A 13,368-nucleotide genomic window follows, 5' to 3' on the forward strand; every position below is an offset into this window, starting at 1 on the left:
ACACATACTGCTTCGGTGACTCCATCCAGCCACCACATTTTCTGTGGTCTCCTTCTTCTTTTGCCCTCAATCGTTCCCAGCATGAGGCTCTTCTCCAGGGAGTCCTTCCTTCTCATTAGGTGGCCAAAGTATTTGAGTTTCATCTTCAGGATCTGGCCTTCTAAAGAGAAGTCAGGGTTGATCTCCTCTAGGACTGACCGGTTTGATCGCCTTGCAATAGCCATGATTAACCTATGAATAAACCAGTGGTGGCTTCCTACTGGTTCAGCCAGGTTCGGCTGAACCGTTAGTGGTATGGCAGCCTGAGTCGCTGGAACTGCCAGCGATCCAGGCCTGCCATAGCCCCCCCCCCCCCAAACTGGTTCCCTGGTCGTCACCATCATCTTGTTTTTGAGTTCTGTGCATGTGCAAAACAATTTTAATTGAACTGTGCATGCATACACAGCGCCGGTCCCTACACCAGCAAACCAGCAGTGAAGCCAGCCAGAGCCCATCCCTGGATTAAACCATTCAGGGCTGGGTTGGCATTACACTAAACCATACATCATGGGTTTAGAAATCACTCCAGGTTCAGAGAACAGGCTAAAGAAAGCAAACGAGCACCACTAATGTGGCTTAGTGTCTTGTGTGAACTGAAGTCTCCTAACCAATAACTACAGATGATCTTAACCCACCTGCATTGACTGACTCCTCTTGCATTGTGTGTTACCGTTGCTTTTATGGGGACTCAGTATCCCCACCCTTCTCCCAATAAAAATCTTAAGTTGCACCATGAATGAATGAAACCTGCAAGCCTTGAGGAAGTCCCAACTTTCCGGAGAGAGTCCGCAGTGGCTTTTCGGTTTCTTAAAAACGGGGGCAGGCAGTTCTCCGGGCTTTCTCCGGGCCCTCCGACTTTGCAAAGCAGCCGCTTGTCCCGAGCGCGCTGCGCCTGGAGGAGGAAGAGTTAAGCGCCGATTGTGTGAGCGTGCGAGCGCGCTTGTGTGTGTGTGTTTGTGCGGTTTTTTTATCCCTTCCCCTGCCGCCCTGCGATTCCGAGAGCCTCGCCGGAGAAGCGGCGGAGAAACGGGATTGCAACAGCGAAGCTAGGAGCTGCCGAGCAGAGCGGGGCGCCTCCCGCCGCACCGACTTTGCCCGGGTTTGGAGGGACCGCGCCGTCCGGAGAGGTGAGCACCGCGCGCCCGCCCCGCCGTGAGGATCGGGCTGCTGGAGAACTCGGGTCCCCGGCACTCTCTTCCCGTCCCTCCAACGGGGCGGCGGAGCCCTCGGGGCTGCAGGGGCGCCGCTGCGTGGCGCCAAAGTTTCTCCCGACGGGAAAGAGGGGAGGCCGCGGGGAGCCGGAGGAGAGGTTGCGCCTTCCACCCGCGCTGCGTCCTGGGGCGATCCGAGCCGGGTCGGGGTGCAGTTCTCGGCGGGCAGCCAAGGGGGGCGTTGCGCAGCGCGCCTGCCTCTGCGGCCATCTGGAGCGGGGAGCTCTGGGTTACAGCGGCTGCCAAAAAATAGTAAAAATGCCCCTCCGGCCCTTGTAAGGGGATGCTTTCCAAACTCTTCCCTTTGCTGGAAATGATGGAAATCTCCGATCCATCCCAGGGAGGATCCGGGAATCGGTGCCTTCTGTTCCGGCCCTTCCTGTTTTTGCTGCGATTCCTTTCTTTCGTAGGCTATTCCGTTTTTCCAAAAAGCAGGTATTTCACCTATAAGCGTTTCGGATTTGAGCGATCTGAGCCGGGGCTTCATCATCCTCATAACTCGCTTTCCGTGTTTGGCAAAGAGTAACTCTTAAGCCTGTCGCCAGTGTTTTTCTACTTTCTGTCCCGTTTCCCACCTCCCGAACAGTACAAGTAGTACAATGTATTTAAAAAAAAAACAGAAAGTAATTCCTATTATTCAGAAACACAATAGAGAGAGAAAAAGGCTGGATGGTAAAAAAAAAAAGATTAATAGTTTTTGTAAGGCAAAGTCAGCTGCCTTTTCGGTAGAAGCCAGGAAAAACTTCGCTGGTTTTCTTCTTCCAGCCCTTATTATTCTGTTTTTTTTCTCCCCCGTGGTTTTCCCGCTTTCCCTAAGCTGCCCTATGTTTCTTTTGTGGCACCTCAACCATCAAAAGTGGGGTTCTTTCCCCCCCCCCTCCATTGTCATCATTATATCTGTTGCTTCAGTATCCCCACTTCTCTCCTATTTTGGACCTGCGTCTCTGCCTGCTGTGCTCTTCCCCCAGTGCGGTCACAACACAGAGCATTTTTTTGGGCAGGACCACACGTTTGCTGTCTAAGGAGGAAAAAGACGGATCCAGTAAGAGACCCACAAAGCCGTGAGATTCCCAGACAAATTTATCTTTGGAACTCAATCTTCGAAATTCATGAACCATTCCTTTTCTATTTATGTGAAAAGTATTTTTTTTCTTCCTAAACATCCCGTCCTTTTTTTGTTTTAAAGCTTCACCCAGAGTCTTTCACTTAGAAAAAAGGGAGAATAACCATTTTGCTATCCACATGTTCTGTGTATCATCACTTTCCTTATCTTTTTACGCCCCTAAATTAAACCTGCCCCAAATCTCTCTGCCTTTTTTCTCACCTCTCTTTGTCTGAGCCAATGAAAGGGCTTATCTTCTTTTTTTATTATTTTCAAACATACAAAATACACAAAAACAAAACTTAGACATAAACTACATTTACGCAGTACATTAGAACTTCATGTTCCTTCTTACAGCAGTTTCAAATCGGTACTATTCTCCTTATGTTATTTCCCCTTCTAATATATTTCATTTGAGTTTCACCATTTTTAACCCTCTTATTTTACTTATCTATTCGATATATTGTGTGATTACCTCTAATAAGTTTAAACTCTCTTGAGTGCATATATACATGGTAATCCTCCTTAACGTCTATTTTTGAGCTTTATTGGCTTCTTTCATTGACCCTTGTTTCTTTACCATTTTCCCCATATCTGATAATATTCAGTCTCTTCTTTTCCCTGAATTTCTTTTGTTAGTTTGTCCATTTCGGCACAGTCCATAGACCTTATTATTTAGCCTTCGCTTGGTATCAATGCATTTGGCTTATCTTTTAATAAGCCATTCAGAGGGGAAAATAATTGCACTTTATTAAGTGGCTAAATCTTTCTAACCCCGACCCCTCAAGGTAATAAATGAAAAGCCAGATGTTTCTCAGAAGCTTAGTAAGAGCATCAGGCCGGTAGACCAACTTACTTACCTGTAGTTTCTCATTAGCTTTATGCCTATGAAATATTCAGCCATCTAGCATTGGTTGTAAAATATTAAATCAGAGCTTTGTGACACTGAAACAGTACGAATCTGTCCTCCATTAGATGCCAAACTGTCAAGGCGATAGTAAGGACTTGAATATTGCAATACTGCTTCTTCAGAGAAGATGGGAGGTTGTGAGTTGATAGCATGCCTTCTCAGTAGGATAGAAATAGATAGTTATTAGCTCTGTGGGAATCCCAGTTCTTGGTAGAGACTCTTAAATTTTGATTCATGGATTGTTGACACCTTGGGAGGCATGGAGTAAAGATTTGGAGAAGGCTCAAGGCAGGGCTGTTTCTTTGGAAGTTTGGATTGGTTTCAGGTCTTCCAAACATTGATTTGTGTTTGTGGCAGGTATGAGTTTGAGAAAGAATCTCAAAAGGAGCATTGTAGAAATGAGGGAACTAGGTACGTCCAGCATATTGAAGAGAAGGATTGAGCGGGGGAGGGGGGCAGCTGTCATTCCAGGGGCTGTCACAAAGAAAAGGGGATTGACTTATTCTCTAGGGCACCAGAGGGCAGGAGAAGAAGTAATAAGCTTATTAAAGAGCGATCCTACTGAGAAGTAAGGAGAAATTTTCTGACAGTGAGAACAATTAATCAACGGAGTAGCTTGCTTCCTGAAGTTATGGGTACCCCATTATTGAAGGTTTTCAAAAATAGACAACAACCATTTGACTGGGATGGTATGAGACTCCTGCTGTGAGCTGGAGTTGGAGTAGAAGACCTCCAAGGTCCCTTTCAGCCCCTTGATTCTATGTTCTAAGACATGGTTCCTCTCCCTGACGGATTATTTTAGATCCAGAAACTGACTTAGCCCAATTTTTCCTATCTTGCTGCACTATAATTCTCATCTAACATCAGGTAGAAGCTAGGAGATACCCTGACAGGTCACGAGGTCCAGAATCGGCCCCTAAAAACTAACAAAAGAGAGAGCGAGGAATGTCTGATTTTGATAACTATGCACATGTAATCAACATAAAGACATATTTAATAACTTTTTAGAGAAAATATGTAGTGTTCTTAAGTAGGAGGTAGGCCTTTAGGATTTTTGATAATGATTAAGGGCTGTTTGATTTGATGGCTCCATACTAAAGGTCATCTCTGTTCTGGGAAGAAGAAGACTTAATTGAAGATAGTTGGCATGGTGCCAAAGGAAACAACAGGTGCTCGAAATGAATGGAAAGGAGGAAGGAAGGGAATGAAGCCTGAATATCTGAGTCTTCATTATTTTGTTTATTAAATTGATATACCATCCATCTCAAAGTCATGCAACTTACAATCTGATTAAATGTTATTATAAACAATTATTGTAAAATACAGAAAGACAATAAATATAACATGAAAAATAAACATAACATAATAATAATATCTTAATATCTTCTAAAACATGCCCTGTTTCTAAGCACGTACTCTTGATGTCATCTCTAGCTATGTCTGTGTAGACATATTTCCTTGAAAACTACAGGCAGACCTCGACTTATGACCACAATTGACCCCAAAAATTCTGCTGCTAAGCAAGTCAGTTATTAAGCAAGTTTTGCTGCATTTTACAACCTTTCTTGTCACCGTTGTTAAGTGAATCGCTGAAATTATTAAATGAATCTGGCTTCCCCATTGACTTTGTTTGTCAAAAGGCCGCAAAAGCGGATCCCATGACCCAGGACACTGCAACTGTCATAAATACATGCCAGATGTCAAGTGTCCAAATTGTGATCATGTGACTGTGGGGATGCTGCAACAGTCGTAAGTGTGAAAAATGGTCATGTCACTTTTTTCAAGGTCCTTGTGACTTTGAACAATTACTAAACAAATGGTTGTATGTTGAGGACTACTTGTATGGAGCTTCAATTCAAGTAATACATTTAAGATAAGGTGCTGTTTTCCAGACTGATGAACGTCCAAATTATGAGCAGCCAGCAAACCAGAATTTATTGTTGTTAGTCGCGAAGTTGTGTCTGACCCATCGTGACCCCATGGACGACATTCCTCCAGGCCTTCCTGACCTCTACCATCCTCTGGAGTCCATTTAAGCTCCCGCCTACGGCTTCAGTGACTCCATCCAGCCACCTCATTCTCTTCTGTCCCCTTCTTCTTTTGCCCTCAATCTTTCCCAGCATTAGGCTCTTCTCCAGTGAGTCCTTCCTTCTCATTAGGTGGCCAAAGTACTTGAGTTTCATCTTCAGGATCTGGCCTTCTAAAGAGCAGTCAGGGTTGATCTCCTCTAGGACTGACCAGTTGGATCGCCTTGCAGTCCAAGGGACTCACAGGAGTCTTCTCCAGCACCATCGTTCAAAGGCCTCCATTCTTTGGCACTCAGCCTTCCTTATGGTCCAACTTTCACAGGCATACATTGCAACTGGGAAAACCAGAGTTAAAGAAGCACAGTAGTATTTTGTTTTTCCCTCCTTCACCCCAGCAAAATTAGAGTCATCTTCCTCTTGCTCTTTTCTAGATCCTTTCTCAGAGATATCTACCGGTATGCTTTATCCTAAAGTAGGATAGCCTCCCTTATGTATTCTCCTATGTTTCGCCTGTCAACTCGATGTTACCTTTTTTGTTTTTAAAACATCCAGCACCCAGGTGCAGAGTCATCCCTACTTAGTGGGGCTTGGTTGACTTAAAACATAGCTCAGCTTCAGGAATGGTGAGTTCAGCAAATTGGAAGAGTGCTGCAGCTAAGCTTCATTTCCCAACTGCTCCCTTCCTCCTTCCTCTTTCCTATTTAAGGAAGCTCCCAGTGGATAGATGAGAGCAAGAATAAATGAGGGAGGAGAGATTTGTTCAGAGAGAGCTGACAGGCAGGTGACAGTTGCTAAACCTCCTCTTTGTACACCGATTTTCTTCTGCACATCTGTTTTCCTGCCCCACCTTTGGGAATCCAAAGGAATATCAGGTCAGACAATGAATTTAGCTATAAGAGAGAGAGAGAGAGACGCAGAATGGGCTAATTGGCAAGGGCAATGAAATGGATTTTTTAAAAAATGTTTTTACTTTGCATTTCATTGGAAAAGGTTCCCAATGCAAAGTATATGTTTGTGTGAAGGTAAGAAACAGTCCCTGGTCATGCTTTGACATTGAAAAACGCCGTATAGATGTAGGAAGGTGGAAAAGAATGTGGAAATGTTGTTCGTTTAGATGGTCTCTGTTTAATGTTTAACATTTAGATGGTCTCTGTTTAATGTTATAACAATCTCAATGACTTCCTCTGCAATTCGATTGAAGGATTATGGCTGGGGAAGAAAGGAAACCTAACCGATCTGTCTTTCCAAAAGAATCACTGGTGCTTTTTTTCTTGTTTCTGCTTTCTTGTTGAATCTAGTGCTATGGGTCTTGAATTAGATCTTCAGATTTCTCTTCTTTTTTTAGGCTTCCACAATTCTGGGTGTTTACTGTATCCACGCTTGGAATCATCTGTGCATATTCTGAATATCTTGGGGGTGGGTGGGGGTTCCTCCCTCTCGTGACTATGAAGAATGATGGGGAAACGGATGCTTGGCATCTGACGTAAATTAATTCAGAGGTGTGAAGAATAGAGCAAAAGTTGTTGCAGGCTTCGGCATCCTTTCACACTTGAAGGCCAGGCTCCCAAACCCATAGTATGTGTGCATAGGAAGAGTATGTTTTTAATTGTGAAGAGCTGGGGAGATGGAAGGTTGTTTCATCCTGCATCACCAGGTAAGAATAGAAGTTGTTGAAAAGAATAAGGAAGAGGAGGAAGTGACTCTCACTCTTCTCACAAAGCCTGGATATCTTTAAAGGTTAGCTATTATTTGAGATGGAAAATGACTTTTAGAATCTTGCTGTCTTTTATTTACCTGTTTTACCATCTGTAGGCATGAGCCCAGCATGTGAGTGCATGTTAGAATAGTTAGCGTATGCAGGATTCAGTTGGTTTGATAATTAGTTGTCTAATTCAACTAATTCAGTTATCATTATTAGCCAAAGTAATATAATTCTCGATAGAATATTTGTAGCTCAAGGTTGAACTGTGGGGTCCTTGTTGGTCTTGATTGTTTTCTTGCAAACATTTCATTATTCAATAAGCTAACAGTAAACAACAAAGGAATCACCAACAACACTCCCACAAACACTGACAGAACAAACCACTAATATATAAACAAAGGGAAAATCCCACTCCCTTCTAGCACTGATGATGTTGCCTAGTTGGGTAATGAAATTTCTGCAAGAAAACAGCCCAGCTCAAAGAGCATCAAGGACCCCCAGTTATACGTTCGGCTGATGGTCACTCACTCACACACTTACAGGCCTAGAAAATAGCCACACTCAAATCACTTTCAACCAAACGTGCTAGTCAGTGACGTGCGGTGAGGTTTATGACTGGTGAGGCACTGACACAGTGCTGAGTTTCAAATATTTTTAGACTTGTGGACTTCAACTCCCAGAATTCCACAGGCAGGCATGCTCAGTTCCAATTTAAAGCGACAGCATTTGTTTTTCTCCTTTGCTCCTTCTTTCTTTTTCTTTTTCTTCTCCTTCCCCTCCTTCCTCCCTCTCTCCCTTCCTCCCCCTCTTTCAAACACACACACACACACACACACACACACACACACACAGAAGTTGGATTGGACTATCTCTCCTACCCCTTCCCTCTCTCACTCACTCTCAAACAAACCCCCCCCCCCACACACAAAAGTTGGATTGGATATCTTTTCCAGTGGCTTGAAAGCAGCTCCTCTGCCATCCCCCCCCCCATTCCCCTGCTGCCTTTCCCAAACACCTCCACCATTGCAAATGCAGCCTGCTGTCTGGGTGGGAAATGCCTGGAACACAATAAAGCCCACCCACCACCTCCTGCTGGCAGGCTGGGGTGAGAGGAGAGGCAGAGAAGCCGGAGGGGAGCCGAGCCGAGCCTTCCAAAAGAAAGAGGCTGGGGGGGGGGGTGTACTACAGCATGGCTCTTTGCCTGGCTTCCTGCCTCCTCCTGTGGTCTCCTCAGTGCTCGCTTGTGCTCTCCCTCCCCAAGTGTAGTTTGATTGCAGGTGGAGCCACGTTGCCTTTTCAAACTTGTAATCAGTGAAGCTGGGCTAGATTTTTATATAGTTTTATCCAGCTGTGTGTGTGAGAGAGAGAAATGAATGGGGGCCTGGGGAGGAAGTCACTACACTTGGGGAGGGAGAGCACCAGTGAGGTTAAGCAGAGTCATCCACGGTGAGGCAGCAACTAGCTCAGCTTTTTCCTTTTACTTTTTTTTTCATGATGAGAGTGGTGAGGCTGTGCCTCACTTGCCTCACCTGACTGCACGTCACTGGATTTCACCCATAATGGTTCTAGTCACAGCATCCGGCTGTTGGAAGAAATGTCCTTCTGAGCTCAGTTCCAAGTGGGGAAAAAGACACTGGAGACATGGAGGCTGCTTGGAAAGATGGTTTTAATGGTGGACAGGACCACATGGCTTGAGCTCCTGAACAGAAAAGGGGGAATCACATGCTTCAAGATATTGGGTGAAGAAGAAAAAGAGAGCGAGATGCTGAAAGTTCCTGGTTTTATGCCCTCTCTGGCCTTTGATTTTGAGCTTCTATTCTGATTGGTTGTCAGGCTCCCATGGGGCCATGCAGGGGCAACTCTGTAGGCTGGGAGTCCACAGTTGGTTGAGCATTGCTTCTTCCCAGGTGTCCTATGGTGGGATGGGTAAAGGGCTAATACTATCGTGCCTTAATCCCATCACCCTGGAGCTGAAGGGGGGAGATTTTTGTTATGTAGAATAGACTGGCTCAGGCATTTTAATGACCCATTGACAAAGCTGGGGGCTATTAAGAGTGAGTCTGCTTCCTGTCTAAAAACATGTTTCTCCATTTCTGATCCAGGGAAATATAATATTCTGCTTTTTCAATATTTCACAGTATATTTCATTCTTCTAGGAGAGGGGTGGGTTTTAACTTCCTATATCTAAGAAGAGCAGGAGAGACTAATGCATAAGCAACACATGATATAAGCACACTTATTCATAGGTGAAGGATCTCAAATTACTATAGTTAACGGAGCTCAGGAATAAAGCAATAAATGAATAAAACAGGGAAGGGAACATTTCCTATCAATTAAGGGGAGGAGGCAATTTGGGAATGCCAGATTCCTCCCCCGCGCCCCCCAAGTTTCCTATTGCAAACCTATGGGATTTTTTTCTAGTAAGATGACTAACTTTGGCCTTGTACCTCTATGGATCAACTTGATTTAATTGATTCCTCTCATCTAAGAACTATTTTTTCCCACAGTCCAAACGAATACATGTATGCATACACATATGCCAGTATGTCACATACACACATACTTATTGGTCAGGATTGAGCTTGACAAAGTGGGGAACTTGGGCGTTGTACAAAATCTTTATTTTTTTCTGTTTAATTTTCCTTTCTTGAAAGATCTTCAATTTAGGCCTTTGCTTCTTACCCTGTTTTCTCTGTGCCTTTTATTTTGGTTATGTTAATTGGCAGAATTTCAGCTTATGGTAGCAAAACAGGCACATTCCATTCGGAATATAAAGCAGAAGCAACTTTCTAACTTCCTTTTACCTGCCGTAAGCATCATCTTTCAAATGAATTCAGGCTTATTGGACTCAAGTTAATAAAAAGGAATTTTCTGACTCTTTAAAGCTGAACTCTGAAGCCTTTCATACAGGTATAAGATGGTAAAAAGTGGCAGTGAAATATTTAAAGCTAGCTGTCCTATAAGTCTTGCTTTGTGAAAGCACCACATTAAAAAAAAACACGTTTAATGGCTTCACAGAACTGCATGGGTAGCCAAAGCTATCAAGCAGTTGATTTTGGTTCATTTCCATAGTTTTCATAGAGATAGTTTTTGTTCAACAATCACAATTAGGACTGGCAACTCCATTGCTCAGGCCCACAATTGCTAAATGTCATGTGACTGTGATGGAGTTACAGCCTCACTTCTGCTGCCGTCGTTAGTTGAATCACCATGGTTGTTAAACGGAACATCACGTGACCATGACTTCCAAGTCTACTACTGCCTTCTCCATTGGCTTCCGCTAGTTGCAAGCCAGTTGCAAAGCACACAGTGGTGATTGTCTGACCACGAGATGCTGCAGGGGTTGTAAATGCGAGGACCAATCATAAAGTCACCTTTTCAGTGCCACTGAGGCCCAAAAACCAGGAACCAGGGTGGTTCAAAGGAGTCCAGGTTTATCCTGTGCTATCTCTCAACAAGAATCTGAAATTCCAAAGGTGCTTTTTCAAAAGGCTTTTTGTTTTCGCTTGAAGATGTTTCGCTTCTTATCCAAGAGGCTTCTTTAGTTCTTCTTTAGCAAAGAAAGTCCAGTTGCCTTTTGAAAAAGCAGCTTTGGGACAACCATGACCTGGATGATTGAGAATCTCCACCGAGAAGAATCTGAACTATTAATGCTCAAGACAAATTAGTGGCAGATAAGAGTCAACAGAATTCAAGGGGGGCTGGACTTAGATCTCTTGTGGGCGCGAAAGGACTCCAAACTAATGATGCTCTTGACTCCTCCCTCGAGCTCAGCCTGCTCATTTCCCTACAGTAACTTAGAACAGCGGCTAAACAAGGCAACTGGTAAGTGAAGAATACCTGTCCTGAACTCCTTGGATAAAGGTGCATCATAGAAAGCATTACCTCAGTTTCAAGGTAGAAGCAGTGGTGGGCTGCTGCGGGTTCGCCCAGGTTCGGGAGAACCTGTAGCTAACGTTATGGCCGGTTTGGAGAACCTCCAAATCCCACCCCTTGCTGTCCCTGCCCCTCCCCTCCCACCTCACCCATCCCAGGAGTCTCCATGCGGCCTGTTTTGGATGCGAGGTAAGTGCAGAGCCCGTGCGGAAGCTGGGGGAGGGGGAGAAATGGGCCTCCGGAGCCCGGGGAAGGTGAAAACGCCCAATTCCCCCGCCATGGTGCAGGAGGCCTAGGCCACACCTACCATGGCCAAGCCCACTCATCAACCAGGCAGAGAACCTGTTGCTGAAATTTTTGAAGCCCACCCCTGGGTAGAAGCCAAAAGATCACCACTGAAGATACAGGCAATAGGGTATAATTTTTTGCAAATTCCTCGAAGACACTGCTTTCTTTTGGGCCAGAAGTGACAGTGATGAGAAATGATGAGGGGTATTTGTGAATATCATCATCCTGTTCTGAAATCCTTTCTCTAGCTCAGTTTTTCAGCAGGGATGTTGCATATCCAGGGGATTCATTTAAAAATACCTGACCTATCTTTCAACCAGACAGCAAAATATGACTCAGAACTGGCCTTTCGGGCATCCATTACTCAATGGTACTTTAACAAAATACTACGGCTACTAGGATCACATCATTTCACTCTATAGTAGCCTTAGGGGAGTCTGAAAATCACATTAATTCCATCCAGGTATCCAGGTGAGTTCCTCTCGTTTAAGAGCTTCCTATTTTTAGGTCTGGATAAAAACTTACATTTCATGATTATTTATCAATATGCTGGCTTGAGCAATTATGTTATAAAGAAAATAATTTCAGCAGCTTGGATCTTATTCCTTGGAAGTCTTCCTTGCCCTTCTATTAAAAAAATTAACTAATTGAAATCTTGACAAGTACAGGTCATCCTCACTTAACGACCACAATTGGAACTGGCAAATCCAGCACTAAGCAATGCAGTCATTAAACGACATCACCTGACCGTGACAGACACGGTCATCATTTCTGCCATAGTCATTAAACAAATTACCCATGGTTGTTAAGTGAGACATTATATGATCACAACTTGTGATTTTACTGCCAATTTCTCCATTGATTCTGCTTGTCAGAAGCTGGAAGGGCCTGACTATCGATCATGTGACCGTGGGAATGCCGTGACGGTCTTAAGCAGGGGTGGGCTTCAAAAAATTTCACAATGGGTTCTCTGCCTGGTTACTGGATGGGCGTCGCCATGGTGGGTGTGGCCTAGTTGGCCTCCTGCACTTTTACGTTCTCAGCTGAAGGAGATTCACTGAGGCGATTTGTGCAGGAACAGAACACGTTTATTGTTAACAGCACCTACTGACAGAACAGAACAAGCAACTCCAATTTGACAGCTATTTATAGTGCAGCTGTCAAACCGGCAACCAATTAGAACGACGCTAGGTCTTGCTGGCAACGCCTGCGCGTCTTAGCCAATCCTGGCAACCACTGGTGTTGATTGACACCCTGTGGTTGCCATGGTCCGGAAACAACATTCACCATGGCGGGAGGGACGTTTTAGCCTTCCCCAGGCTCCAGAGCCTTTCCTCGAGCCTCTGGGAGGGCGAAAACTGCCTCCCCTGAGCTCTGGAGGCTTTCCAGGATGCTCATTTTTCCCCTCCCTGAGCCTCCACACGGGCCCTGGACTTACCTCGCATCCAAAACAGGCTGCGTGGAGAGTTCTGGGAGAGGAGGGGCGGGGTGGGCAGGGCCAGATGGGTGAGATTGGAGGTTCTCTGAACCGGCCATAACGTTAGCTAAGGGTTCTCCCAAACCCGGGCGAACCCGTAGCAGCCTGGTCTTAAGCATGTGGACTTGACTTACAGTTATTTTTTCACCGGCATCATAACTTCAGGCAGACCTGAAACAAGCATTGCTTTTAGCCAGGGGTGGGTTCCTGCCAGTTCTAACCTCTTCTATAGAAGAGGTTTCACAAATCTACAATGCCGTTTAGAACCGGTTTAAGCTCCCTCTCCCCGCCCGTCCACACATCAAGATGAAGAGCAAGAGGAGGAATTCTGGGAGTTGAAGTCCACAAGTCTTAAAGCTGTCAAGTTTGAACACCCCTGGGTTTTTTTTTTTCCTAAAGGGTTAGGGGTGCAAGGATGTTGTAACTTGACAGCTTTAAGACTTGCGTGCTTCAAATGCCAGAGTTTCTGAGCCAACATTTTGGTTGCTAAGCAAGAGCGTTGTTAAGTGAGTTTCACCACATTTTACAAGTTGGCCACGCCCACCCGGTCACATGGCTGGCAAGCCACTCCCACCCAGTCACATGGCTGGCAAGCCACTCCCACAAAGCAGGCCACACCTACAGAAGAGGTTCTAAAATATTTTGATACCCACCACTGCTTTTAGCCTGTACTAGTAATCCATTGCTACAAATCAAGCGTAGATATTTCTTTTCAGTAGTGTATATATAACATCTC

General features: G+C 44.8%; 1 protein-coding gene across 3 annotated transcripts in view; it reads left to right on the plus strand.

The window, feature by feature from the left end:
• The first annotated feature begins 1,026 nt into the window (after nt 1-1,026).
• Nucleotides 1,027-13,368, plus strand: part of KLHDC8B (kelch domain containing 8B) — a 72,476-nt gene continuing 60,134 nt past the window's right edge. The window contains exon 1 of one of the 3 annotated variants that reach the window (XM_081935956.1): nt 1,027-1,166. The gene's annotated coding sequence lies outside the window, so the exon portion shown is untranslated. The remainder of the gene's footprint in view (nt 1,167-13,368) is intronic. The other 2 variants (XM_081935958.1, XM_081935957.1) reach the window with 2 other exon arrangements.

Source organism: Natrix helvetica (genome assembly GCF_964273705.1).
Source record: "Natrix helvetica genome assembly, chromosome: 1".
Taxonomy (NCBI): Eukaryota; Metazoa; Chordata; class Lepidosauria; order Squamata; family Natricidae; genus Natrix; species Natrix helvetica.